Source organism: Podarcis vaucheri, assembly GCF_965113315.1.
Source record: "Podarcis vaucheri genome assembly, chromosome: 10".
Taxonomy (NCBI): domain Eukaryota; kingdom Metazoa; phylum Chordata; class Lepidosauria; order Squamata; family Lacertidae; genus Podarcis; species Podarcis vaucheri.
This window is the reverse complement of record NC_138748.1, coordinates 41,750,388-41,777,591: the sequence shown is the minus strand read 5'-3', so window position 1 is coordinate 41,777,591 and position 27,204 is coordinate 41,750,388. Positions and strand designations below refer to the sequence as shown.

General features: G+C 43.3%; 1 protein-coding gene across 4 annotated transcripts in view; it reads left to right on the top strand.

Moving 5' to 3' along the window:
* Positions 1-1,363: 1,363 nt before the first annotated feature.
* GSG1 (germ cell associated 1) overlaps positions 1,364-27,204 on the top strand; it is a 112,086-nt gene continuing 86,245 nt past the window's right edge. For all 4 annotated transcript variants that reach the window (XM_082240038.1, XM_082240036.1, XM_082240034.1 and 1 more), the window contains exon 1: positions 1,364-1,704. The gene's annotated coding sequence lies outside the window, so the exon portion shown is untranslated. The remainder of the gene's footprint in view (positions 1,705-27,204) is intronic.

Here is a 27,204-nt window from a genome sequence, read left to right as displayed (position 1 = left end):
AAACTTTGGGAACATGGACAGTGGGGCAGTCCTCTTTCCCTTTCACACCAGTTGCTTTGGTGAGGAATTCACTTTCCAAAGGATGTGAATTAAATCACACCAGTTCCGTTTATCTAGTGTTGCCTTTAGGTCATAGGAGCATAAGACGAGCCAGATGCTTATGAGAAGCCCACAAGCGGGGCCTGGGGTCAAAAGCTGATGCTGCCACACTCACAATTCTCTACAAACCCCAAATCTTAACCTCTTCTGCTATTGCGACAAGACCTTTATCCCATGTGGCATTAAGTTCTTCTAACCACAGGTTTTATTGAAGGTAAAAATAGAGCACAGACCGAAGTTTGCAGGACAGTGTCTGTGGTAACTGGCTTTAAGAAAGGAGTGGAGAAGTCTGATAAAGCACTTGTTAACCTGACAGAAAGGCTTGACACTGACTTAAATATTGTTTTCCAAGCCAGAATATTCTGTCTATGGAAAAGCACAGGAATATGGTTGTGCATTTTGTGCTCTAGTAGCCTCATTGATGAGAAGCAGCGTACAAATGTGCCCTGCCATTTTGTGAACTGGGTTTAAGTTCAGTCAGTCATTTCACTTCAGCAGTTCCTCTTTGAGGTTTGCCTGTTTTAGAATTAATTGTAGCATTTACACAGGATTATATATCATTCTAGGCTAGACTATTCATCCATTTAGTCCAGTAATCTGACTGCCAGCAGCTCTCCAAGATCTCAGGTAGAGGGTATTTTCCACCTTCTGCTACTTCCTGAATCCCTTTAACTGTGAGGGACTGAACCTCAGACCTACCTGTGAGCTATGGTAATTTCATTGCTTAGTATTAATATTTGCCCAGTACATTGTTAGAATTGTTACGGCCTCATTTTTATATAATCCCCCCCTCAAAAATTGTGTAGAATTTGCACAGGAGTACTCCTATAGCTGCTAATAACTTTGCTGCACTTCAAAGAAGTGGAAAGCTTGAGGTAAAACCAGAAAGCAGTCTGGATTCTGCATTCTCTTCAAAAATAATGAAACTACAGAGACTCTCAGTTAATATTTGGGCCACTAAATTCCAACACACCTATGCTTCCCAGTCAGCAAACCATGGAAAAACAGATGCCCCCACTTTGTGTCACATATTGCCTGATAAAGAATTTGGGAGGATTCAAAAGCTTGCCACGATTTTCTGACATCTTGCTTGGTTCTGCTAAACATTCCTTAGATGGTTCTGTGGACCCAGGAGTCCCCCCTCCCCATAAACCTCTGCCTCAATGAGCTGAAAATGTAATTGCTTTGCAAAGAGAAATGCAGTTTCACAGGGGTGTGTGTGTGTGTGTGTGAGAGAGAGAGAGAGAGAGAGAGAGAGAGAGAGAATCGGATATGGTGGTCGCTGAAAGACTTTCAGGAGGAGGCAGAAGGGACTGGAATATAATTTAAAGATGGTCAAGGCATAGATGCACCAGGGAGCATTAGAGGAGGGGAAGAATGTGAGTAAAAGGAACAGAAGAAAAAGGCAGGGAGATCTGAGGATTTTCTTACTTTCAGGGATGTGAACAGGCTGATTCTGCCAACTAAGAATGCTTCCTTGTCATATCTCACCGGAAGGCTATCTTCAAATGCACGTCCAGAGTACAAGAGAGACCACGAAGATGGAAGAAGACGGGATGGAAATGCGCGAGCGATGAGATGGGAGAAATAATCCAGGGGAAAATGGTAAGTAGTAAAAGAGGCGTCAGGGACAGGGGGGAAAAGAGGTTAAATGACAATGAAAAGGGGGGAGACAGGAATGGGAAATGGAGTGGGGGTGGATTACAGATCCAAGTGGGAGGGATTGTGTGTGTGTGCAGGGGAAGGAAAGTGCAACATCGGGGAGGTTGCAGTTAAAGATAATGTAAATGTGCCGAGCCTGTTTTCATCAAGTTGTCTGGAGAGCCATCTACTGTCGGCAAGTAGAACAGTCAGTAGGGTGAACGCGCTGCCCTGGGTGAGTCAATGTCAGTTCCTTCACTCCATAGCACTGGGCACATACTGAACTTGTCACAGATTAGTAAGTGATGCCAGAGAGTGAGCTGAGCTGGAAACGGCCGGGCCAGCTGCGTGGAGCCTGAGGGGGAGAAAATGCAGCGCTCCAGAGCTCACACCCCCACCAGGCCGATTCCCCCAGCCCTTGCTTGTGCCTCAAATAGCAGGACACTGTGCTTGGTGGTAGCAGCTGCCTGGGCCATGTATTCTTCTCCATCCCCACTGCCCCTTCCTCCCCACACACAAATACTGATACCCCTAGGATAATGACCTTCATGACAGACATCACGCACCTCAGATATTCTGCCTCAGCGTGAGATGTGCTGGTGCTTTGCAGCAGTAAGGGGGAAAGCAGATGCCTAGCAGGGTTTGGCAAGCAAAGCACACTGGTGTGGCCCTCCTCCTACGTGAGACTCCTGCCTCCTACCTCCACTTTAAAGCTCTTCCCCACACAACTTTGAGGAGCTGGAGCATCCGTGGCAATCACTTTTGCCACTGGTGCTCAGAAATAAATGCTCTTCCAGGTAGAGGTATATACAAGTCCATCTGAGTGACTGGGCATTGTCCTCACCTGCCTGATTGCAGCTACATAGGAGTGGCTCCTTCGCTCTCTGCTGAAGCTTATGCTGACAGTTCACTGGGCAACACACAGAAACAGTGTCACAATTTCTGAATTGGTACATGCTAACACCCATAGCTGCAGTAGTGAATAAAGGCAAATGGCCCTGCTGTCCTGATACCAACTACACTATTTCATTTGTCCCTGTTGCTGGAGACTGGGGTAGAATGTTGAGTCCATGGTCTTGCGGCCACTTACATCCCTAGTTCAGGCCCTTGTCTGTAAGAATGGATTTGTAGAATGTCATGCAGTCTGAGTTTGCAGCAACTAGCTCACCTCTTTGCATTCCAGCGTTCCCATGGTAGACCGAGGGAAACAATAGACTTGACTTCCTTCCACCCCTCAAATTCTCCAAATTATTTCCAATCTTCTCTTAAGCATTCTGGGCCCATAACCCCTGTTGGTTGGGAAAGAAATTATTAGGTAAATTTCCTGCATGCCAAAGATCCAGGTTTGGGGTGAATACTCTTTGGTGAGAGAACCCCAGCCGAGATTTAAAATCACAAAATATGCAGCAAAGTAAAGCATGGGAATTTAGGTAGTTAAACATTAAAAGATCCCCTTCTAGGTTGCTTGCAAAGTTCCCCTCTTCCTTTGGCATACAAAGTGACCACATGCATGATAAGTTTAAAATGGTTTACTTACAGACTCTTCAAAGGTCAGATCCATGTGCTTTTCTATACAGCAGTCAGAAAACATAGGCAGCAAAACTTAGGTTCCAAAGTAGTATATAGAAACACAAAGATGGCTTGCATAAGCCATGCAGTCTGAGAAACTAGCTCTGACCTCCTTACTGGTAGAGTTCACATGATGGAATGGGAGAACAAAGAGCTTGATAATCCGTCCTCCCAAGGTGAGGGGGAGTACTCTAGCTAAGCCTGGCAGGACAGCTTACTCTATGGTCTTAACCCTTTCATGCATTAGTTACATCTCTGGATATCCCACATGTCCTCTGTTAGCCTTTTACTATGATACCTTTCTCCTCTCTGTCCTTCCTGGAGCTTCAAAGCATTTAAAATCCAAGTATTGCAGCCAAGAGAATTGTCCCCATATTCTAGACTCATTACCTCCTTTTTATATTCCTTCCTTGTCATTCTTCCTACATCAGATGTGGACTCCTTGTTCTTCTTCTTCTAGTGTTCTCATCTCAGACTCTGAGCCTCCCTGAAATCTCCACTCTCCACCCAACACACGGGCTCAAACATTCTTTCCCATTGTGTACATTCTCCTGTTTGGCAGTTGCTCCCCCCACCCCCGGATTGCTCACAAAAGCACAGTCACCTTTCTGACACACGAAGCGACAACATCTATTTTTTCCTTCAGCTCTTTTCTTATAATGCTCCTCTCACTTAGCCTTCTGTCCCTGCATCATATCCCTCATTCTGCCTGCTTTTATTCCTACAACCAATTCTTGAACAGTGTTGGTTGTCAGGTCCTCTGGTCGGGAGCTGAACTTGTTTTGAGTTTGCATGGTACCTGCTTAGCAAGAGAGAGAAAGCTGCTGCTGTGAATAACTGTGTCAGCATTTATCATGGAAGCCACAGTAGTTGCATTGGCTACTTTGCAATCTTGCTTCTAATGCTGCAGACCTCTCGAGCATTGCTGAATGAGCATGCAGCTTTCTGGCACCCGAATGGAGTTTGAGTTTCTTCACAGAACTGTCAAGCATCTGGGCCAAATGACCAAATTAACACTGTATTCCCTGTATCGGTCAGACCATCTTTTTGGTCTGCTTCCTCCTACTTCTGCTGATCCCAGAGCACACCTGTCTGACAGCACAGTATGCTGTCCCTATTAACGTCCACTTCACACTTCTGCTCATCTTGCCTGTATGTTCCAGCAATCCAAGATGTTTGCTATCACCAAGGGATCTTTCTCAATCTGGTACATATCAAACTAAATGAGGCATGCTCAGGAATGATTATGACATGACATGGTGCAGAACTGGGAGCAGATGGGGCTTCCCCTAGGATGTTCCAGGTCTCTTTTCAGGGGACTGGAGGGAAGATACAGTGCTCTTAATGACTGCCTGCATATCAGCCAAAAGAGATTACCAGGATGAATGCAGTGTTGTGGTCAGCAAACAGGGGGGAAATTCCAATGGAATACAGCTGGGTTTTTTTTGTTTTTTTGTTTATTGGTCCACGGTTCTGCAGGTAACTCTGTTTCTTCCATTATAGAATTTCCCTTTGCCACACAGAAAAGAAGAATGAAATGAAGGAAGAATGAGTAGATTCAGGGTGGGAATTTTATTTTAATATGAGATGGGGCAGATGCCTAGGAAAGAAAATGCTCCACATCTAGGATTCTCCTGAAGTTCTCAACGCATTTTTCTCACCGGGCTCTGCTATTTATCCTTCAGCTGATTTAAGCTTTTCTGAACGGCATCTTGCCAGAGGCTATTATATAACAAATAGTCTTTGGGAACAGGGCTTTAATGTAAAACCTGGCATGAAGAGGAATCCATGATGTGATGTAGGTCTGTATGGAAACTAAGAGTCAAGCTTGTGTGTGTGTGTGTGGTGCCAGATGACCTTACATTGGTACACTGTTGAAGTTTAGGTTAGCTCACTCAGTAGAACATGAGATTCTAATCTCAAGGTCATGGTCTCAAGCCCCTCGTTGGGCAAAAGGTTCCTGCCTTGCATGGGGTTGGTCTAGATGACCCTCATGGTCCTTTCCAGCTCTCCAATCTATGATTCTATGACAGCAATCACAGCTGGTAGCAATTTACAAAAAACAAAACAAAACACATTAGCATCGCCAGGGTCCAACAGGTTTGATCAGTCACTCTTCTAAATGCAGAAGTTATTCTCCATGTTCTTCAGCTCCATCTACTGGTTCTCTTACAGCTTAACAGAAAGATGTGCAAGCTGGTAGCTTGAACTAAATAGGAAACATTGTAAATGCAGAGCACCTCGCATTATGAAAAAAATTAACATTAACAGGGATGTGCTAGCTTCATGGGTAAAAAAATCATACTTTGGAAATGCTAGTTTTGTATGAGAAAAATAAGAGAGAATTAGATGGGCTTATTTTTTTTAGCATTGTGCATTTGACATTTTAAATTTTGTTCATTTGCCCTTCACTTATACCAAGCTAATCAAAGAATGCAAACTCCATCACATTAAAACATCTTAACAAAGCTGGAGTTTACATACAAGCATTCAGGGCAGCCACGTGTGAAGACAGCCTGACAGTTTGAGGTTTGTTTGGATTTTATATAGTGATGTTAATAGTCTGCCCCTTTGCTGATCAGAACAAACTTGCTCATGATTCAGTGTCTGCTTCTTTATGTGCAAGATTTATTACCCATATATCTAGGCAAGTCCCTCCGGAGACTTCAAATATAATATTTTACAGAAGCAGTTTCCCACTTCGCTGTCACATGCATTCACTCACCTTGGAAAATCTCAGCCATCCTCTGCTTCCCTAATTCTCCTCCTCCATGGCTGCTTATTCTGAGAAAAGCATGCTAGGGAGAAGGCTAAGCTGTTATTCTTTTCCCAGTCATGCAGGAAATTTTTAATATGGGAGAATTTCATATGCAGGGTTAAGCCAGCACATTCCAGGAATCACTATACCATGCAGTCTTTTCTCAGGGCAGGGTTTTGTTCTGAGCCAAAGGCTGCAGGAAAATTCATTCATTAGCTCTCATAGATGCTGGAGAAGAGACACAATCCCCACATTTTTAAAAAGGAAATATTAAATCATTTCCTCTTCTCTGTAACTTATGAGCTGGCTCCATGAATGCTTTATAGACTGGAATATCTCACCTGTGAAGAATAAGAAGTAGAAATCACCTTTTTTGTATATATAAAAAAGGATTTTAAATAATAAAAATAATAATAAAATGTACTTTTTATCCAACATGTTTGTGTTCTTTTCCAACTTTTGATATTGTAGGTGCAGAAAATGCAAAGCAAACCAAACCAATTCAAAGTCCATTTGTGATACCACTTTATGTTAATTGGACCACAAATAGTTTGTCCTTGCATAAAGGAACTAAGTTTTACAAATTCTCACAGTTAAAAGAAAATACTTTTTAAAATGAGGTTATGCAGTATTTCTGTATCCTCAGTACCATTCAGATCTTGCCTGAGTGAATATTAGAAAACACATGTGTTTCAAATCAAACTAATAATTAGCATAAGAAAGCTGGAAGGAGAAACATTTGGAAAACACACCACATTGAAAGAATCCATTCTATTCCATTTGAAGTTGTTCTCTAGAGATTGGAGAGTTTGGTCTTGAGTCCTCTAAGAACAAATTCCCATCTCTCAGTGTTGCAGAGAGCATCAGTTATGTACATGTCTAGGTTCCTTTCCATTGTAGATTTCCTCTTCTGGGGAGGTGTGAGTTCTGCTTTAGTGAGCGTAGTTGCAGAGCAGTTTGTACTGCTCCTTGTGGCAAAATTGTAATGTGGGTCAACAGGAACAAATGACAGGCATCATGTACCTAAGAAACTGTTATCTAAGCATTAATGACACAGAAGAGAGAAAGTGTGTTGAAGTTGGATTAGAATAAGCAAATAATATTCTAATATAAAAGGAAACTAGAGTATGAAATAGATAGCGTAAATAATGTTAGCTTAATAAAAGTGGACAATCCTTGTTATCAGTAACACCCCCAATGTTTTGTAAAAGCATAGTGCGTAATATCCTGACATCTAACGGGCAACATGGGGAGGCCCCATAGCTAGCAGTCCTTCTGCATACTTGGCACATGGGGTCTCCTGAAGTATGCTCAGGTTCAAGTTGGTTCAAACCTAGTTATAACAACAACAACAACAACAATAATAATAATTTATTATTTGTACCCCGCCCATCTGGCTGGGTCTCCCCAGCCACTCTGGACGGCTTCCACAGAGACCAAAAATACACTAAAATGTCACACATTAAAAACTTCCCTGAACAGGGCTACCTTAAGATGTCTTCCGAATGTCAGGTAGTTGTTTATCGCTTTGACATCTGATGGGAGGGCGTTCCACAGGGCGGGCACCACTACTGAGAAGGCCCTCTGCCTAGTTAAAAGCACCATGGGAAGGATAGCTGCCTAAGACCTCAGAGAGCCAACGCTTGTCATATAGACTGTACTGACTTGGGATCAGGGCAACTTGAGAACTTCCAAAATACTCATTTGAGTGCTACTTTTATTAGACCACCCAAATCTCCCAAATTAGTGGGCAAGCTTTCAAGTTCTGAAGAAAGGGCTCCATTTGAATGCTACCTCCTCCTGTTCTTCATCTTCTTATGGGATGCAGACATGGGATGGCTTGAACAAGCAGCCCTTTTCTCTCCCCCAGCTTCTCCTGGCATTGCCCTACTTTGTCACAGCCAGAGGAGGGGAGGTGGTTGGCATGGGAAATGGTCAGGTATTGGAAGGGAATTGTATCCCAGCAACATATCTGGGGAGTGACATATTTCCCATCCACTTCAAAATGATGGTTAAGGCTGGAGCCTCTGACATCTACATTGCCCTGATGCATCTAACACCCCCTGCCCCCCCCCCATGCATTCCAGTAGCAGCTAGATGCTGATGCTCAAATCCCAGGGCTGTTGTGTTTGGGGAATTTGCTTCTAATTAATTCTGGGGAATTTAAGATGTAATTTCTCCTGTCTTCCTTTGTGACCTGCATGGTTGGGTTCATAGGCAAGATGCTCATTTTTGTGTCATGTCAAGATTTACACGCTGCATAATTGACTATAAGGCAGCTCATCTTTGTGCAGCTGAGTCCACAGGCTATTGTTTGTGTGCCTTCACCTTCTCTGTGGCAATCACCTGGCTTTTCTATTGTTTGTTAAATTTGTTTAGTGAAGTGTAATCCCCCTGTCTTTTATAAGACACTACTGTGTGATTTTCTGTCGCTTGCAGAGGTGAGACTCATCAGCCTTCTAAGCTGGAATCTTCTTTCCCTGGAGGAATTCACTCTTTTCTTTGATGGGAATAGGTGTAACAGACATAATTTAACGAAAGAGAACAATGTTGAAATTCTGCTTTCTTTTTTTGTGGGGTTTTCATAGCACACACAGGGAAATGACGTAGTCAAGATGCTGGTTTCAGGTATGCTTGTATTTGCTTCTGCTTATCTTTTAATTTGAAAGGTAATAATTCAAGAAACAGTCTGGGCTAAGTGAAAACTTCTTTTTCTTGTTTTCTTTGGGTTTTTTTTGACTGGGTAATCTTATCCACATCCAAGCTTGGCATCACTTGGCTTCTTGCAAAAGCTGATTTCCAAATTTACTTCCTGAAAGTAACATTCCCTTGATTTTATTTATTTTTAAAAGCAAGCATGGCACACTCTTTTTGGAACCAATTTCAAAACAGTTTTCTCCTCTCCTTTTTTTTTGTTGTTCTTTGTTTCTGTTTTGCTTTCATTTCCCATGGTGGGATGGACCCAAGGGAGGGGGAGGGGAATCAGACGCTTGACGTATGATTTACGCCTTCCCCTGTTCTCTGCATAACTCTATATGCACAGAAGATGGAACTGATGGAAGATGGAACCACCCTGCTACTTTTTAAAAGGTACAGTGGTACCTCAGGTTAAGAACTTAATTCATTCTGGAGGTCCGTCCTTAACCTGAAACTGTTCTTAACCTGAGGTACCACTTTAGCTAATGGGGCCTCCTGCTGCTGCCACACCGCAGCGGCGGTGGCACAATTTCTGTTCTCATCCTGAAGCAAAGTTCTTAACCTGAGGTACTATTTCTGGGTTAGTGGAGTCTGTAACCTGAAGCATCTGTAACCTTAAGCGTCTGTAACCCGAGGTACCACTGTATTTCTAGATGGGCTATAAATGGGTTGTTGGGTTGTTGCAAAATGGTTGTTGTCAGCAGTTGGGGTTTTTGTGTTCTAGTAGGATTCTATCCAAAAATGGTGAATCTAGATTAAATTTGTGGGGTGGGGAGATACTGGCTGGCAGTTTGGTGACAATGACATTTTGCGGGTGCTCCCCAAAAAAGGGGGGAGTGTGCATGAGAAACGCCCCCTAAAAGGAAATAGGACCTTTTCTGCTAAAATGAACATTCTGAAGTTTTCTAAGTACATTTTTGAGCACAATTCAAAGTGTTGGTGCTGACCTTTAAAGCCCTAAACGGCCTCGGTCCAGTATATCTGAAGGAGCGTCTCCACCCCCATCGTTCTGCCCGGACACTGAGATCCAGCACCGAGGGCCTTCTGGTGGTTCCCTCACTGCGAGAAGACAAATTACAGGGAACCAGGCAAAGGGCCTTCTCGGTAGTGGCACTCGCCCTGTGGAACACTCTCCCACAAAGTTCAAAGAGAACTACAACTACCAGACTTTTAGAAGACATCTGAAGGCAGCCCTGTTTAGGGAAGCTTTTAATGTTTGATGCATTACTGTATTTCAGTATTTTGTTGGAAGCCACTCAGAGTGGCTGGGGAAGCCCAGCCAGATGGGCGGGGTATAAATAATAAATTAGTAGTAGTAGTAGTAGTAACAAACTATCAGGTTTCTTGCTAATTCAGTCCCTGGGCATATTGGGAGTTACATGAGTGCTCACTTCCAGAGGACCCCTCTTCATCTTAATAGATATATGACATGGCTGCCATATTTCAAAGTATTGCATAAAATGCCAGGGTCTCTGTGGAGGAGTGTACTTGGCTGTTCTAGGCCAGTACCAGTTTGGGCATATGGCTCTCCCTTTTTTCTTCTGTTCAGCTGGCAGTGAGCATAACATCTTGTGTTTCATTTGGTAGCAATCTTCCTTCTGGATGCTCTCTTTCCAGGATGATGTGGGGAAATTTTACATTCTAAAACAGGGCTGGGGAAGCTGTGGCCCTCCAGATGTTGTGGACTCTAACTCCCATCAGCCCCAGCCAGTGTGGCCGATGGTTGGAAATGATAGGAGTTGGAGCTCAACAACTTCTGGAGGGCCACAGCTTCCCCATCCTGATTCTAATGTCCCTTGTGTTCTGCTAGTTTCAAGCTTTTGGCCTGCTTGAAATCTATACACATCCTTATGTGTCAGAAAGGCACTGATGGGAGCTATTTGTGGCTTGATGTTATCATTGCTACCATTCTCCTGCCAGTGCTAGTAAGTGAATGTAATCTTATGCATGAGATCAAATAAGTGCTAGTAAGCAATTGGAAGGTTAAAATGTATTATGCTGGATATGTGCCTGAAATGTGCAGCTTTCATTTTCACTGATAGGGTCATTCCAGAACCAGGCACAAATTGGTAAAACTACAAGAGACAACTGGGGGTTGGAAGACTGTCCAAGATGATCTCTCCCATCACTAAGTAGACTTATCTATATATTTTTTCTATTTTCTACTTTCTGCTGGCCTTTGGTGTCCTTCACATTTGCCACTTTGTTTGTAATTTCTCATTGCATTATTTCATGCCAACTGCTAGGCATTTGTATATCGCCATCTAAATGAAATAATAACAGTGTACAAAATAGCCACATTAGTGGGTGTCCCATTTATTTCAGGCATCTGAAGAAAATGTTCTTTGTGGTAGAAAGGAAAGCACAGTTAAGGAGACCTGATTTACATCATGACTAACATGCTTGGAGGTTCGACTGTGAATTAAGGCAAACACTTCATTTGAGCATTACTACAAACAATGCAGATGTAGCCCAGAGGTGCCCAGGATAATGCTAACAAATTTTTAATTTCTAAAACTAAAATTGAATTATTGCATTTGGGGTAGGGGGTTATTATTATTATTTTTTTTTAAAAAAAAGAGATATAAGTCTGCTAATATGATTTCTAAGAATGCAGCAAATTACTGTCATTACAAAGCCCTTTGGTACTCCTGGCACCAAAGTGATGGCAAGAATATTGGTCGGTAAGTCACTTTACTATGCAGAAGGCTAATAAAGCTTTCTTTTTTAGAAGAAGAAGAAGAAGAAGAAGAAGAAGAAGAAGAAGAAGAAGGGGGATATGAGTTAAGGATTAACTTTTAGGCAATCTGATTTGATTTGTTGACCATTGTGTAGCTTGTGGTTAATAAACAACATTTTAGTATCCATTAGCAGAGTTTTGCTTATGGCTACAAGCCACAGCACTACCCCTTTAATAGCTCGAACTTCTCTGGGGAGCAAGGTGGAACAACTTATTGGCTACCTTGGAGCTATCCATGGTCCTGCTGCTGTTGGCCTTGCTCTCTCTTGCTACCTGTTACCCTGCATCTTGAATTCCAAGTTATGCTTGCTAACTGTCTGAGGTCCAGTAAGTAATTGCTGGCTACTACACTGATGGAAGTATGTATCCTTTAAAATTAGGATTAAGAACCTGTGGGCTATATGTGACCTTGGTCAAATTTCATGGGGTGCATGTGACCTTGTTCTAATTCCACGTTGCTCACATAAATGAAGTGGCACAGAGAGAAGGAGGGAGGGGAGAAGTGTGTGACAGAAAGAAAGAGAAAGAGGAGAGAGAGAGAGAGAGAGAGAGAGAGAGAGAGAGAGAACAACACTATCCAATTCTGCAATTCTGCATACTTCACCTACTTTTGTTTGGCTTTGCACACCATTGGCTTGGCTGCACCCTTCATTGGTTCTGGTCTTGCTTACCATCATCTGTGGTCCCCTGCTGATTTTTACCATGGGAATGGGGCATACTATCAGATTACAAGGAGCCTCTCCATGCAGTAGTTAATGTATGCTAATGTCCCTGAATACTTGCATAAAACTCTGAGGCATGCCTTCACTTCATATAGGGGACACACACAGAGGCATGCTCACATTGTGTTTTTTATTACTAAAAAGCTTGTTCTGTTTTATTTGAATTGTGCTCACACATTGGAATAATGTGACATTTCTCAAGCTATGAGTCTCAAAGAGAACTCAGCTGTCTCGTCAATCTGAATGATAGGAAACAAGGCTTTTATTAGTTCCCTTCGGCATGTAAGTCCACACATTGAAAAGGAAAGTGTAAATCCCTACCATGACATGACATGGTTTCCATGTTCTCATCCTAATGTCCACACGTTTAATGTAAAATGTCTGCAATGTAGAAGCCTATGCAACTGGTCCTCATGTAAGCATCTGGGTTTTCTGGAACCCTAATCATGCCTATACAGTGGTGCCCTGCAAGACGAATGCCTCGCAAGACAGAAAACTCGCTAGACGAAAAAACTTGCGGAACGAATTAATTTCGTCTTGCGAGGCACCAATGTATGTGCAATTTTCCCCATCTCTGATGTTCATACTAATGCATCAATATTCAGGAACAGGGACACAGGGAAGTCTGTTGGATCAGATCAAAGGTCCTGCTGCCAGCAGTGGTCAACCAGGTCCTTCTCAGAAGATCACAAGCAGAACATAAAGGCAAAAGCCCTCCCTTTCCTCTCTACTGTCCATCTTCTCAACAACTGGAAAAACTCAAAGCCTGCACTTGCAGCAATTTCACAGGCTCAGTTACCACTACTAGAGCTGTTTCTCTGAATCCTTCCATTGTTATGTTTTGATACCCCATACCCGGATGCCCTCCAGGCATTTTGAACTACAGTTCCCATCACCCTCAGCCTGGGTGTGGGGCCGATGGGAGTTGTAGTCCAAATTGTCTGGAGGGCTCTAAAATGGAGAAGGCTGATCCAGAGATATGAAGCTCAGTAATCCATCACAGTTAAGGCAGCAATCATTTATGTTTCCAAGACAGCAAATGCAATGTTGCTTAAGTACAAAGGATCCAGCGTTCCCAGGAGAGTCAGCAAAATGAATCAGACAAGTGAGAGCTTTTCATTTTAACTTGCTTAACCATCCTTCTAAAGGGTAACTTTCAAACTGACCTTAAAAAAATAGTCTTTCAGGCTAGAATGTTGTAGACTAGGAGTGAACAAATCCTCCACATATTTTTTCTCTTCCTTGTTCCATATACTGTTTCTTTCCCTCAATATGCTCGTCTTTGAATTTTGAATTTCTGGAAATGGGCTGTGTGATTTTCCTCGATCCCCTTCGGTTTATTTCCTTATTTATATTTCACTTTTCTATTAAAATAGTAAGGAATGCGGCTTACAATAAAAGGGAACAATTAGCAGTTTTGACACAGCAATATTTATTTCCTTATTTATATTGTGCTTTTCTATTAAAATAATAAAGAAAGTGGCTTACAATAAGAGGAAACAATTAGTGCTATTCTGACCCCTTGCTGATTTTCACATACTTTTCTCTCTCTCAAATACTCTCAAAGCTGTGCTCTCTTGCATATCTTTGTGGTCACAAGAAAGACCTGTGAGTGTGTGGTGGGGCTTTCCCTATGGTCTGTGTGACTCCTTCCACCTCTTTCCATCAGAATGAAGCTCCCTCTCCCGGCTTGACTTTTTAAGAAGGAACATCACTTTCCTTCTCATCTCCTTCAAATGGTTGAAATGAAGACCATTCAAAGATTTGTCACAACCCTGAAAACAGTACATCCTTAAAAGAGAACAGCAATAGAGAGACATTGGTAGTTAAACATCACTAATAAAATGTCAAGAGGCAGCAGTACTGAAACTTGAGCAAGAACATCATAAAACATCAGGTTACTGGTGAAAACCTAGACTAAGAAAGGGTTTCCATCCATTGAAAGATGGAATGAGAGAGAGCCTGGCAAATTTCCATACCAGAAGTGGTCCCACAGTCATAACACCACAAAGGGCTGAAGTCCTCATCTCATCCTCATCCTTCTGATCTCACATGGATCAATATATATTATCAAGGTGATAGTTTAACTCCTGACCAAACAACCTTAGATATATCTAAGGATTTTTATTTGGTTTAAAGGTGATATTGTTCCTCATAACTGATTCAACTAACATTATCCCGCTTTTACTAATCATGTGTTGCCATCGACTCCATTGCATGTTGGGGTAGACAAACCTGTCAATTATGGTTTTGCTTTTGCTCAGTTTCTTATTCCTGCCCCATCTTAAGTTTACTTTGGCACATTTGCATATCAGTTTGAATTTTTAAATGCAAAACAAAACATCTCCATGAAAATTTATCAGCATTTTAGCATGGATCCCCACTGGAATACATAGTGTTATGGATTTGCAGGGGGAAAGGATCCCCTAAAATTCCTGTGTGCCAGATTCTCCCCATAATTTCTCGAATTAGTAAATGTGGGGTTTGACGTCAAGCCAGCTTCCTCATGAAATTGATGTAGAGATATGCCACCCAAGAACAAAGGTAAGTGATAGGGGAGCCATTTTCAGGAGGCTATTGAAACGAGGTGGCCAGGGTGACAGGGAGGATGCCAGAAGCGGAAGGGGGGGGAGTTGTTTTCTTCAAAGACTGCTGAAAAGGAGGAAGAGGAGGTAGGGGGTGAAGCACAGCAGCAAACTCCTATGGGCCAAGGGAGCTTCTCCCCCCCATAAAATATTTGAAGGGGCTAGGATTCCCCAAGAGATGTGGGTGGCACTGTGGGTTAAACCACAGAGCCTAGGGCATGCTGATCAGAAGGTCGGCGGTTTGAATCCCCATGACGCGGTGAGCTCCCGTTGCTTGGTCCCTGCTCCTGCCAACCTAGCAGTTCGAAAGCACATCAAAGTGCAAGTAGATAAATAGATACCGCTCTAGCGGGAAGGTAAATGGCATTTCCGTGCGCTGTTCTGGTTCGCCAGAAGTGGCTTAGTCATGCTGTACACCGGCTCCCTCAGCCAATAAAGTGAGATGAGCGCAGCAGCCGCAGAGTCGGTCATGACTGGACCTAACGGTCAGGGGTCCCTTTACCTTTACCTCTTTAGGCCTCCCCAAAGTTGATGAGCATTGCCATCAAATGGTATGCGGGCACCACATCATGTGATCAATTATGTGGGTTGGGGCTTACCTGCTCCCCCCCCCATTTTTTAAATTCAAGTTGGCACCCTTGGGCTGAAGGCCAGAACCATCTTGGTAGGCTGGGCCAGAGGCAGAGAGATGGCATTCAGGATGCCTTGAAATCCAGTGCTGCCCTGCTGGGGGAGCAAGCCCTGCTTGGTATGTAATGCTCTTGAAAGTAGACCCTGGTGTCAATATGTGTTAATAAATCTATTGGGGGAAATATGTGTTAATAAATCTTATTTCTTAAAAACATGACCATATTCACTGTGTCTTGATTCCCAACAGAAACACAACCCTGGGGAAGGGCCTGGAATCCCCCCCCCCGGAATCTTGCTACTGCTCAGCAGAGATTGGGTGTGTTACCCAGCCTTTGTAACAATATTTTTCTATGCATTTCCCCCTAATATATACAGTGTTTTTAAACAATTCTGCCCAGTATAATGTATTTTAGTATATTATTTTCATAGATACATTTTATGCCCATTTCCCCATAATATGTGTTTTATTTCAGTAAGCTATTTTTTTGGGGGGGGATACATTGCAAAATTTGGGGAAATGCAAATTTTGTAGGGCAGCTGTATTTGGCTGGCATACTGTTTCAATAAGTGCAAATTATGTAGGTTTGTGAACACCCTCCCCCCGATCTTTATACACATGTACTGAACTAATCACGGGTCATTTCTAGCATCCAATCACAGCCATGACAGAAAATGAATAAGGCTTGACTTTTGAAAACCTCAGTCACAGGCCCTCAGCTGAACCAAATCTTCATACCAACCAAATTCTGTCTTCAGGTACTTTATTTTACGAGAGTTGAAGACAATTTTCTACCACAATTACTGCCCAAGTCAGGGACACACCTCCTCCAACGTCTTACCATAGTCTGTGTTAAAGCCATTTTTTCGCAAACTTTTGTAGTGCTTCAGAAACCTACAAACTTAATGCTAAAACATGACCCCGCCTTATGTTGAATCAGACTATTGATCCATCTCTCTCAGTATTGTCCACTTTGATTGGAAACAAATCTTCAGACTTCATGGACTTTTAAACCCCTGCTGAGGCATCTGCACGTGAAACTGAAGCCTCCCGCTCACGAGGCATATGCCACACAGCTATCATGCAGTCTTTCCTTTTAAACAATGAAACGGAAATGGAAAATAAACAGAGTTGTTGGTCAAGAGAGCTCTATCATGCAGCCTTTACATCCCTGAAAAGCAATAGGGTTGGGTACAGATGAAGCTAGTCACAAGTCCTATGAATTTTGATGAAACTAAAGTGTGACTCATTTGGATTTTGGATCCAGCCCACTGTCTGTATAACATTCCAGCTATGATCAGCAGAACGATAATCGGCACAGTGCTGATTTCTGCTCAAGACAAAGCAATGCTCAACTTCCTCAAAAAAATAATCTCTCTAGATGAAAGTCCTGAGTTCATACCAAGAGAGGAACAGGCACACAGACAGATGCCTGTCTTAAAAAACAAAAGACTAACCTAAACATGGGATGGGGAACTTCATGTTGCTGGAATAAAACTCACTATTGTTATGCTGGCTGGGAATGGTGGAAGTTGAAGTCCAACAACAACTGGAGGGGTCACAGTTCCCCACTCCTGGCCGAAACTCTGCATTATATGGCACACAAGCAACTCAGGCATCATATATGAACTGGAATTCTGCTTGAGGGTCTGCCTACCAAGAGTCAGGAGAGAATACATCCCTGTTCTATCTTCCTGGGTTGAAATTACCGTATGTTAAGGGGGTATCTCCCCCTTCAGCTCCTTCCTGATGTGCTGAAATGCCATGTTCTCTGATGCAGAGAGGTGTCCCCACGTCCACAGGGTCACACCAGACTGGGGGATCATCTTGCAGGGAGGTAACATATGGAGAGGAAGATGTTACAGGCGCCTTTCAGATATGCCTCTATTCTACTCCTAAAAACAGACCCCGTGCCTCTCTCTACTTTCTGCATGCTTGGGGAAGATCTGGGTTTTAAACACTTAGATCTGCTGCTCTCGTAGCTAGATTGGCCTTGACGTGGGGGCAGGGAGGTGGGGGGGGGGTCCTTGCTTTCTAACCAGTTTGACATTTAATCAAGAAAACGGAAATGCTTGAAAAAGGCATGGGCTATTTCTGTGCTGGGAGACCTGCAACCATCCAAGTATGAATCATTAGGGTGGGAAGGAGCTGTCACTTCAGTATCTTGCACAATAGAGAGAAGCAAGCGGATAAACATTTTTCCAGCCTTTGAGATTAATTTGGGACTAGCTTGTCCCATGTGCTTGCAGTTGCTGCTTCAATCTACTACAGCTAGCACAAGGTGGTTGTTGAAAACACAGAGCCGGCTGCAACACTACCCCCCAATTGGCTTACAGTTTCTTGCCACCACCCCTCAATCTGCCTTCAAACTGGGGCAAGGGGAACCCAAAATCTGCAAGGCAGGAAAGCACTTAATAAATTCTTCCCATCGCTGTGTGCCAGACACTAATCTGTTGTTCCCTAGCTCCCTCCCCCTTAAACTAAAGAGCACCTATCATTTTGGGACTAATTCTTGAGGTGGGAAAGGACACATCCAAAGCCCAGGGTCCAATTTATGAGTTTAAATGTGACAGCCTAAAAAGCCAATCCCAGCCTTCCCCAGCCTGATGCGTTGCAGGTGGACCGAAAGTCTCATAAGCTCCAGTCACCATGTCCAATGGTCAGAGGTGGCAGGTGTGGTATTATTGAAGAGCTGGAGGGCATCAGGTTTGGAAAGACTAGCCAACATTATACCATCTCAGCGAGGGGCTCCGAACTTATGGGCAGGGCTTTATTTCCAGCCGGAACTCACAGGAACTCAGTTCCAGCACCTATCTGCTTTTATAGCTCTTTGTCTTGAAGCCAGAGTTACACTAGAAAGCTGCACATAGAGGACAGGTCTTATAGGGAAATGACCTTACACATGGTCATGATTTTGGCAACTGTTATGTGGCTGTCAAAGGCCAGCCATTACAGACAGAGGGTGATATTCCATGCTTGTCCTACTCAAGGTGGGTCCATTGAAATTAATGGATAGGATTAACTCTGGTTTAATTTGTCAATTCTGAGCTGCGCTTGGCTAAATGCAACCCAAACTTTCTTATCACATGAATGCAATGTTGGTCAAAGCAAGCCTTTAGAGAAAAAAGTTCTGCCTCCACCCAGAGGAAACATTTTCTTCTGTCCTCAGGCTTTGGAATGCAGTTGCAGAGTCAGGTCTCACAGAAGTGAAATATTTTCCCTCCTTTCTTGTAGGATTGCCATCTCCCCCCTCCCCCCTTTTTAAAGGGAAGATGGCTCTATGCTTTTAAGCGCTACACAGCAAGCAGAAATTACACTGATGTTAAAAGGGATGTTGTTGTCCTGCCTGGGTCATTATCACCAGAATAGACACATTTCCCATTTGATAATGGGCTAATCAGAGCATTAGATTTTAGAACTCTCAATATGATGTTTTCTGCAAACTTTCTCAGTGTGTATGGTAGGATGACTTTAGCCACTGGCATAGTTGCTCCTAGTTGCTCTCTTGTTGCTGATTCTCAGCAGCAAAGTTTGCTTTGGTTTAAAATGAACTTGATGCAGGTGACAGAGCATTGCAGGTCATTCTGGCAGTGGCAGCAACGAAATCCTTATGTCTGCCACAATTCTAACAAGTGGTCAAGCCTGAACTTCCTTGTTTTAAAATTTCAAAAAAGGGGGGGCACATATATGATCATTCTTCTCTTTCTGACCTTCAAGTTTCTACAGTGTCCAGAAAATTTTGCTTCCAGTGAAAATAGAGGAACAAAAGGAGATGGAAGATCTGCAGAAGTAACAACTGAGCATATAAATGGAAGGAGATGACAAAGTTGCCCCCCCCCACTAGGAGGAAACTCCCCTCTCCCCAGGGAACTGTAATTTAAGTAATACAGTACAACATTTGTCTTTGAAGGGGTATCTCAAATGAACTGTTTAATGCCGATATCTGCAGAGATGCAAGACCATCAGCATAAATTAATTATTAGGGAGCACACGGCAGCATTACTGAATGGGGGGGGGGGGAGAGGTGAGATTCCAATGCAAACCTAAAGAGTGGAAGAGCAAGATAAATACTAGGAAGCAGCAAGTAAGCTCCTTATCAGACTCTGTGGTTTTGGATGGTGTATGGTCAGTCTCATTAGCATATCTTAATTAGGAATTAGCCTATCATTTGTGGAACAAATCATGATTTAAGACACTTGGGGTTAGAAATAATTAATTTATGCTTTTAAAAGGCACATTTTGGTATGTGTTGAAAGTGCCGGGTATATAGAACACACAGCCATCCATTTAACTTTTCCTCCTTTCCTTATGGTCTCTCTTTACCTAAGACACATAAGAAACGTACACCAGCTTTAAAATGCTAGTTTGACTTCCCACTTACACACAAAACTGTTGCTCATGTCGTATAAGCACAGCTGCACCTCTAAACAGTTTGCTCAGCTGATCTCTTCTAAGCATTCTCTTATTATATTTTTTTTAACCTATTTGAATAGGCTTTAAAGTCTCACTTCAAAAGCAATAGCGTCCAGCCTAAGCATAATGGATGGGGAAAACAGACTTGTTGCCTGGTGGGAATAAACAATTCTGCAGACAATTTCTCTCCAGATGTAGTTGGACTACAACACCCATCATCCCTGAAGACATGCTGGCTGGGGTCATTGGAAGCTGGAGCCCTGCAGTATCTGGGAGGCCCAAGCTTCCTTGTTTCTTCTCTAAACCTTGTGCAGTAAATGAGCAACAGCTGTACGGTTTTATTTATATCTATAAGATCTTGCAGACTTTGGCTGTGAACTGGGGCCCTACAAAAAGAAATCAAGTTGCGCCCCACTGCTTCAAATTGGGCCCCACTGGCTAGCCCTGAGTCTCATAGTTGCTGGGCCTGCGTTGCCTTGCCCTTGCATGAAGTCTTGGGTTTGCAATTTTGGGAGAGGGGAGACTGCCCACTGGGGAGCGGGCTGGCTGGGAAGGCCTCCTAGATTTTGCCTACTTAAATCCGGCACTGGGCTAAGGCGGCAGCCACCCCTCTGCCGCCACCATCGCTGCAGCATCAACTGTACTGTAGTATTTATTTGTTTATTGATTTAGCCACGCCCCCCCGGCCAACCAGATTGGTCGACCCAAGGAGAGACTCCCTAATGGTGTGGGGGTTAGTCATGCCCCCTGCACAGAGGGGAGAGCTCGTGATGAGCCCACAAAAAGGAAATGGCTTTGGTGGGCAGGCACTTGGGGGCCGCAAGAGATTGCTTTTTCAAAATTGCCTGGGGGGGCTGTTTGAAATCAGCCCAGGAGGCGCAAGTGGCCCCCAGGGTGGACTTTGGACATACCTGAGCTAATGGAATAGGTTGCTGTGTGGCTCCCCCAACAGTTTATCCAGTTTGCAAAAAGGAAAGGAAAAGCTAGGGATCTGAGCTAAGAGATGGCCTTTAAATGAGTTCCTGGAGGCTGCTTTATACTGGACCCACCGGCCTGACATAAAACTGCCCTGTCTTTTTCTAAATGCAAGGCAGCTTTTTGGTATTTTCAGTACTGGGGAGGGGGAGAAGAGGTTTGCCCTCCTTCTTGAACCACTTTGGCTGAAGTGGAGTACATTGGCATTTCAAATAGGCTGCCTGATACTCTCCCCCCCTCCCCGAGGTAGTCCCATTAACCTTGCACTTCTTATTTCTGCACAATGGCTGATAGAGGGAGAATCAGGTATAAAGGCTTGGAAATCTTTAATCTCTCCAAGCCTCAGTTCTTAATCTGTCAAACTGCAAGAACGATATCCCAGCTTCCCCAGTGATGAAGATAAATCCATTGATGTGAAGATGTGAGGATAAAGTCAGCCCACTGAGATGACTTGAGAGGCGGTAGATAACAGAGCAGAGAATTTCACTGAGGGAAATGAGAAGGAGGGAAAGGCCACACACCCGTTTGGCTGGCAGTGACTCCTCTCAGTCGCCACAGGGACATCGAGGGGCTGAAGAAGCGGATGTAGCTGCCAGGAGGTCATGAATCAACACATTGTCGGGCTTTTTGAAATTCTGCTTGTAATTTTAATCCCGGCTGTCATTTGCAAGCTTTCAAGATGGAATTGCAAAAGTGCAATTTGCAGTTTCATTTTAAAAAAGCATTTCACTTTCCTAACCGGAGGAAAGGGGTTCTGGGTACTGTAAATGTATCAAAGGTTTCCATTGGCAACTGCAACAGACTAGCATGCTACCAATTCAGCAGCTCACATGACTTGCCTCTCTGTAAAATGCTCATTTAGACCCTTAAGGAACACTAAAAATAACAATTTTTCTTTGTTTTGATCACTGGCAAATGGGTCACGAAGAAGTAATGAATACTTCAAAATGATGCTGTTTCCCTTTGTGATTTCACTGTCGTTTTTGCCACGGGGCTCCCACCTCACAGCAAATATCCAACATAAAATACTGCAGAATAATTGCAGATTTTTCCTGGGCCATGTGAAGTGGAGGTGGGTTTTTTTTGCGGGGGGGGGGGATAAAGTATTCTTGAATCGTGGCTGCATCCTTTAAAAGGGCACATTCTGGGATTCTTTCATTTGCCAAATGTGGGTACTTCAATTGCAGCGCCTGACTCATCAATCTGGTGTTTGGTTGCACCATGTCCCCATAACTGCCATTGGCTTCAGTGATTGCTCATCATTTTGATGAAAACAGGAGGAATGTAATCCAGCCCACAGCTATTCACATTCCAACTCCCATTGGAATGAGTGGGATTTAAGTGCATGTAATTGTGGGCTGAATGGACCGCAGCCAGAGTGGCTTATCGAGATCGTCTAATCATAGGTGCTGGCTTTTGTACAGTGAATATTTGAATCTTTTTTGGAGGGGCAGAGGGACATGAAGGGATGACAGAGATGGCAGTAGGGGGCAGTAGTGGGATGTGTGTGTGTATAAAACCATGTAACAGGTTAGGTGCTAGGTGTGCCATTATATTTCTTTCGCCAGAAGACAGAGTGGCATTTGAACAATGAATATTTCACAATACTCACCCTCTTTCTTCCTAGGCTTTAGCATGGCGCAGTGGGGAGGGCCGGCAGCTGCTGCTGCTTGTTCTATGTCTCCCCCTTTTTTATCCTGGTATTAGAGAAGAGGCAGGATGAAAGAAAGAAAGAAAGAAAGAAAGAAGAGAGAGAGAGAGAGAGAGAGAGAGAGAGAGAGAGAGAGAGAAGGGGCCATTTTCTCTGTGGATGATAAAGGAGATGGAGGAAAGAGAGTGGGTTTGTGTATGTTTGTATTAAATGTCTATTCCACCTTGCCTCCAAGGAGCTCAAGATAGTGTACATCCTGCTCTTCCCGCCTTTTATCGTCATAGCAACCCCTGTGAGATACGTTAGGCTGAAAGAAAGTGACTGGCCCCAAAATACCCAGTGACCTTCATGATGGGCACAATACTAGAGTGGCTCTGTCAGCTATTCTTAGACATTTCCTGTAATATTCTCTCCGGAAGACAGGTCAATAGTTGACCTTGGGTGTCTTGCAAGTGGAAGCCTTGGCCATACCCTTCAACTGTGCCAGGAAAACAGGGGCATCCTATATTATTATTTATTATTATTATTATTATTATTATTTTGTAAAAGAGCATGGCAGCCATTTTGGACCCTGGAAAATGGCATCCCAGTTTTTCGCCTCATCCTGTTTGAGGCTATGCTTGTCCAGCCATTCTCTGCATTTTGGAACTGTGGCCTACTTCTTCTACTAATACTGCTAAATTTTTGATGTAATCACTTGACCTTTACTGTCTTTTTCATGTGGGGTTACAAAACCACCCTTAAAGTGTTCAAAATATAAGGAATCATTATTCCTAGGCATGTATGAAGAGCTCTGAGTTATTTGGGTTGATCAATCACAGTTACCTCATGAAAAGCATGAGAACTAATACTAAAACTAAAGCAGCTCTTGACTTATCAGCCTCTTGTTGATTGTACTCCTGCTGGTTAGATATAAGAGAGTAGTATCAGCTGAATGTTCTCCCTTCTTTCCCATGTGGCTCTGTTCACTCTGACGCGCTTGCCTTCTGTCTGAAGATGTGGTGCTGCAGTATTTGCATGGAAGAACCGGGAGGATGTTCTGAAGACTTCTAGTGTGCTTTGAGTGCTTTTGCTGGAAATTTGGAGGACATCCTCCAATTCTGCCTCCCTCAAAACAGTCTCTGGTGCATCAGCCACACAGCTTCCTTCATTTTCAAGGTCACTAGCAAAGCATGTGCAGTCTTGGACATGACTGCAGAAGGGAGTACAGGTTGCCAGTTTCTACAGTAATTGGCAGTCAAGGCAGAGCTCCTTGGCTTCTACCTGCCAAATCCAAACCAGAACGTTACTGATCAGTGGTAAAAACTATTGCTAGTCTTCCCCTGACCTCTAGTGGCATTGTGTGAAAACAACAGAGCACAGATCCTGCCCTGATGCACATGAAGGAGGAACACTGATTTGGAAATTGTAGGTCAGAAATTATTAAATCTTCAGGATCCCTGCTTCACTATGCAATTCCTGTAGCGGCTGGACCATAATATACAAAAATAATTCAATGCAGGTATATATATCCTTTCCAGATCTATGTCTCATTTTTAGCCCAAACATGCATTTGGGGAACCGTTTCTTAATCTTTTACCGTATGGTGCTCCTCTCCAACCCACCTTGGATCAGGGCTTGGATCGTCTGGTGTGGAGCTTTCCAAACTTTGCATGTTGGTGACACACTTTTTAGATGTGCATCATTTCAAAACAGTCATTCTGTTTCACTAGCAAACCAAAGGTTAAATTAACCCTTTCCAGCCATGGAAGGAGCACGGGGAGCATTCGTGTGACACGCCTACACACTGCAGCCGACACACTAACGTGTCACAACACACAGTTTGGAAAGCTCTGCTCTAGTGGGTCCAGACCTACCAGCTGAAGAGCAGTGTTTTAAAGTAAGGTGCCACGGCATTTTTGAAATGAAGCATGCTTGTTTTGAAATCAGTCCCACTTCAATAAACATGCTTAGAACTGGGTTGTAAGGGCCTGCCTAGATTATCAGCAGCTTCATGTGATGGATTGTACCAACGGAGACTGCAGCTATGGAATCCACTACCTAGAATCATAGAATCATAGAATCATAGAGTTGGAAGAGACTACAAGGGCCATCGAGTCCAACCCCCTGCCAAGCAGGAAACGTGAATGCTTTCCCACATTAAGAAACACAAAACCACTCTGAAGATACAAAGCTAGCATGTGAGGGAGAAGACTGTAGCATTGCATCCCATCTGATGTAGTAGTTTTGAAGGTGCATGGGGGGCCTTTCCTGAGGGAAGCATCCAGACATTTGATATCCCCATTTCAGTCTGAACTACATGCATTGCATGCAGCTGGTGACCATGTTGCTTGGCAAGAACGTAGGCAACAAACAGACTGAGAATGTGATTAGTACAGTACATATAAATATGGGGTACACTGGAAGATCATTTCCTTTAGGAAGGTGAGTTCTTTTCTTATGGTTTTTTTTAAATGATTATGCTGATTATACAACTAATGCAGCAAGCTTCAAAATTAGATACTAACATTAAAATGAAGGAGAAGAGAATTTACATCCATTTGCACATGCATAGGTATCTAAAACAACAAAAACAAGGAACTTTAATAAATAAATAGGAACAAAAATTAGAGGGAGTCTTTATACATTCCTCGTTCATAAATAATTGTTATATACTCCGATGCTGGTATTTACGAGATTTCTACCAGTATATGTGGTTGGATATCTTCTTGTGTATTATTACACCAATACATCACAAACATACTCCATTTTTTAGTAGATAAATATTAGCTTGTCAGCTCTCGCTTACACTGATTACCATATATTAGTTAGTTTATCCATATTTACTAAATCCCATATACTCATAACCCACTTGTCCAATGTAGGGGCTTGGCATTGTTTTCCAGGAGGAGCAAATTGTCCTATGTGCAGCTATTAATACATAGGCTATTTCCATGGCTTCTTATAGGATGAAGTCCTTTACGTAGCCAAACAAAATGACTAGTGAGTTTGCTGACAGGTTGTAGCCCATGATAATTTTAAGAAGATTAGAATCATTGCCTGGCAAGAGGAAATGTGTCTCCAACACAAGTACTCTGTCTGCATTTTCCCAAGCTGGAATACCTGCCTGGGAACTATACTTTACTCCTACTCAAAGAGCTACAGATCATCCTCACAGTACTCAGGATTCTTTGGGGGATGCCATGTGACTTAATTGTGCTTTAAATGTATGGTGTATATGCAGATTTAAACTTTCATTCTGAGGGCATCTCCCATAAGGTTTCTTCTGATCTCAACACCTCTCTCTCTTTAAACATCATGAATGCAGGATAGCAGACAATGCTCTGATCAGAGGGAAAGGTAGGGTTTAGTGTGGTGCACTTAGGTAATTTTAGGACTTAATGGCCTTACACCTCAGTCCACCCCTCTTTAGATGGCACTTATTTCAACATGTGGTAAGTCAGCCTTGCTGCATTTGGAGCCCTCCTGCTCATTAGGGCCCAGAGTAGGACGATGAATCTGTGCCCCAAAGTCCTGTCCAGAGACCACTACTAGTAAGGTGGCTCCCAATGAAATTCAGAAGCCTCAATACTGACAGCTTTAGCCAGATGTTGCCCACATGACCTTAAAGAAAACTCTCACTGCTATTCCTCGCTACCCCAAGCCACCAATTAGTTGACCACTGAGAGTGGCTGGTTGTTACTAAACATACTGTGAGGACTTTACACAGACTTGGAGGCACTATTCTTTAGCTGGACTTGTCCCATGTTTTCAATATTTCCTATTACCACCCTGTGGTAAACTTTGCCCCCAGCCACTCGCCCCTCCCTCACCTGTCTTTGCTCTCCGGCCAGACCAGGTTTCTTGAGCAGGGCTGGCAGGCAAGTTATACAGAAACAGGACAAAATCATACCGGTAAGGCTGCCACCACTCCCTCTGTTCCGGGAACCCAGAGCCACAACCCAGGGAGAAGGCTGTGCCCCGTTATTACTGGTTATCCCCACTCCACAAGTTGTATCCACAGACTTGCAGACAGAAATTCTACGGTAGAGCGTAACCAAGCGTAAGGCTAGGAATTAGCTTTTCCCCTGGAAAGGCACACAAACCAAAACAGTTTCTTATTTAAAAATTTATTTTAAAAGAACATAAGAAAACATGCTAAATTAGCAGGCACTTCTTTAGAAAGTTACAGGCAAGAAAATAAAGACATTATAAAATCTAACTGGCTTACATACTCACAACTAAAGCACAAAGAGGATAGTTAGAGTCCTTTCAAAGTTCCGCATTCAGAGGCTTTCACAGTTCTCCATCACAAAGGATGTAAGGACAGCTACTTAGATGGAACATCAGCAGCAGGGCGATTTGCGGATTGCAGAGCGTGCTTTCTCAGCTATTTCCCAGATCTTTTATTTGCACGTGGCGTCGGAACCCCCGAAACCAATCATAACTCTTGATTATTTTTAAATTCTCCAATGACAGGCTTGCGGGCTAATCAATCTAACTTTTGGCAGCTGGGCCAATTAAGAACCCAGGGCCTAAATCAAAGAGGTCTCCTCCCTTCCATGGGGCCTATGCAGATGCACATTCCCAGGCAATCAAGGCCAGATAACATCACTGAGGGAATGCACATAACTTTGGACCAAGGTGTCAAACCTTTCATTAGATCAGGGGTTTCCTTTCCCATAATAAACCTTTCACACCCTGGGTGCCTGTTAGTCTGGGGTTAAAGGGACAGAACTTATTTCCC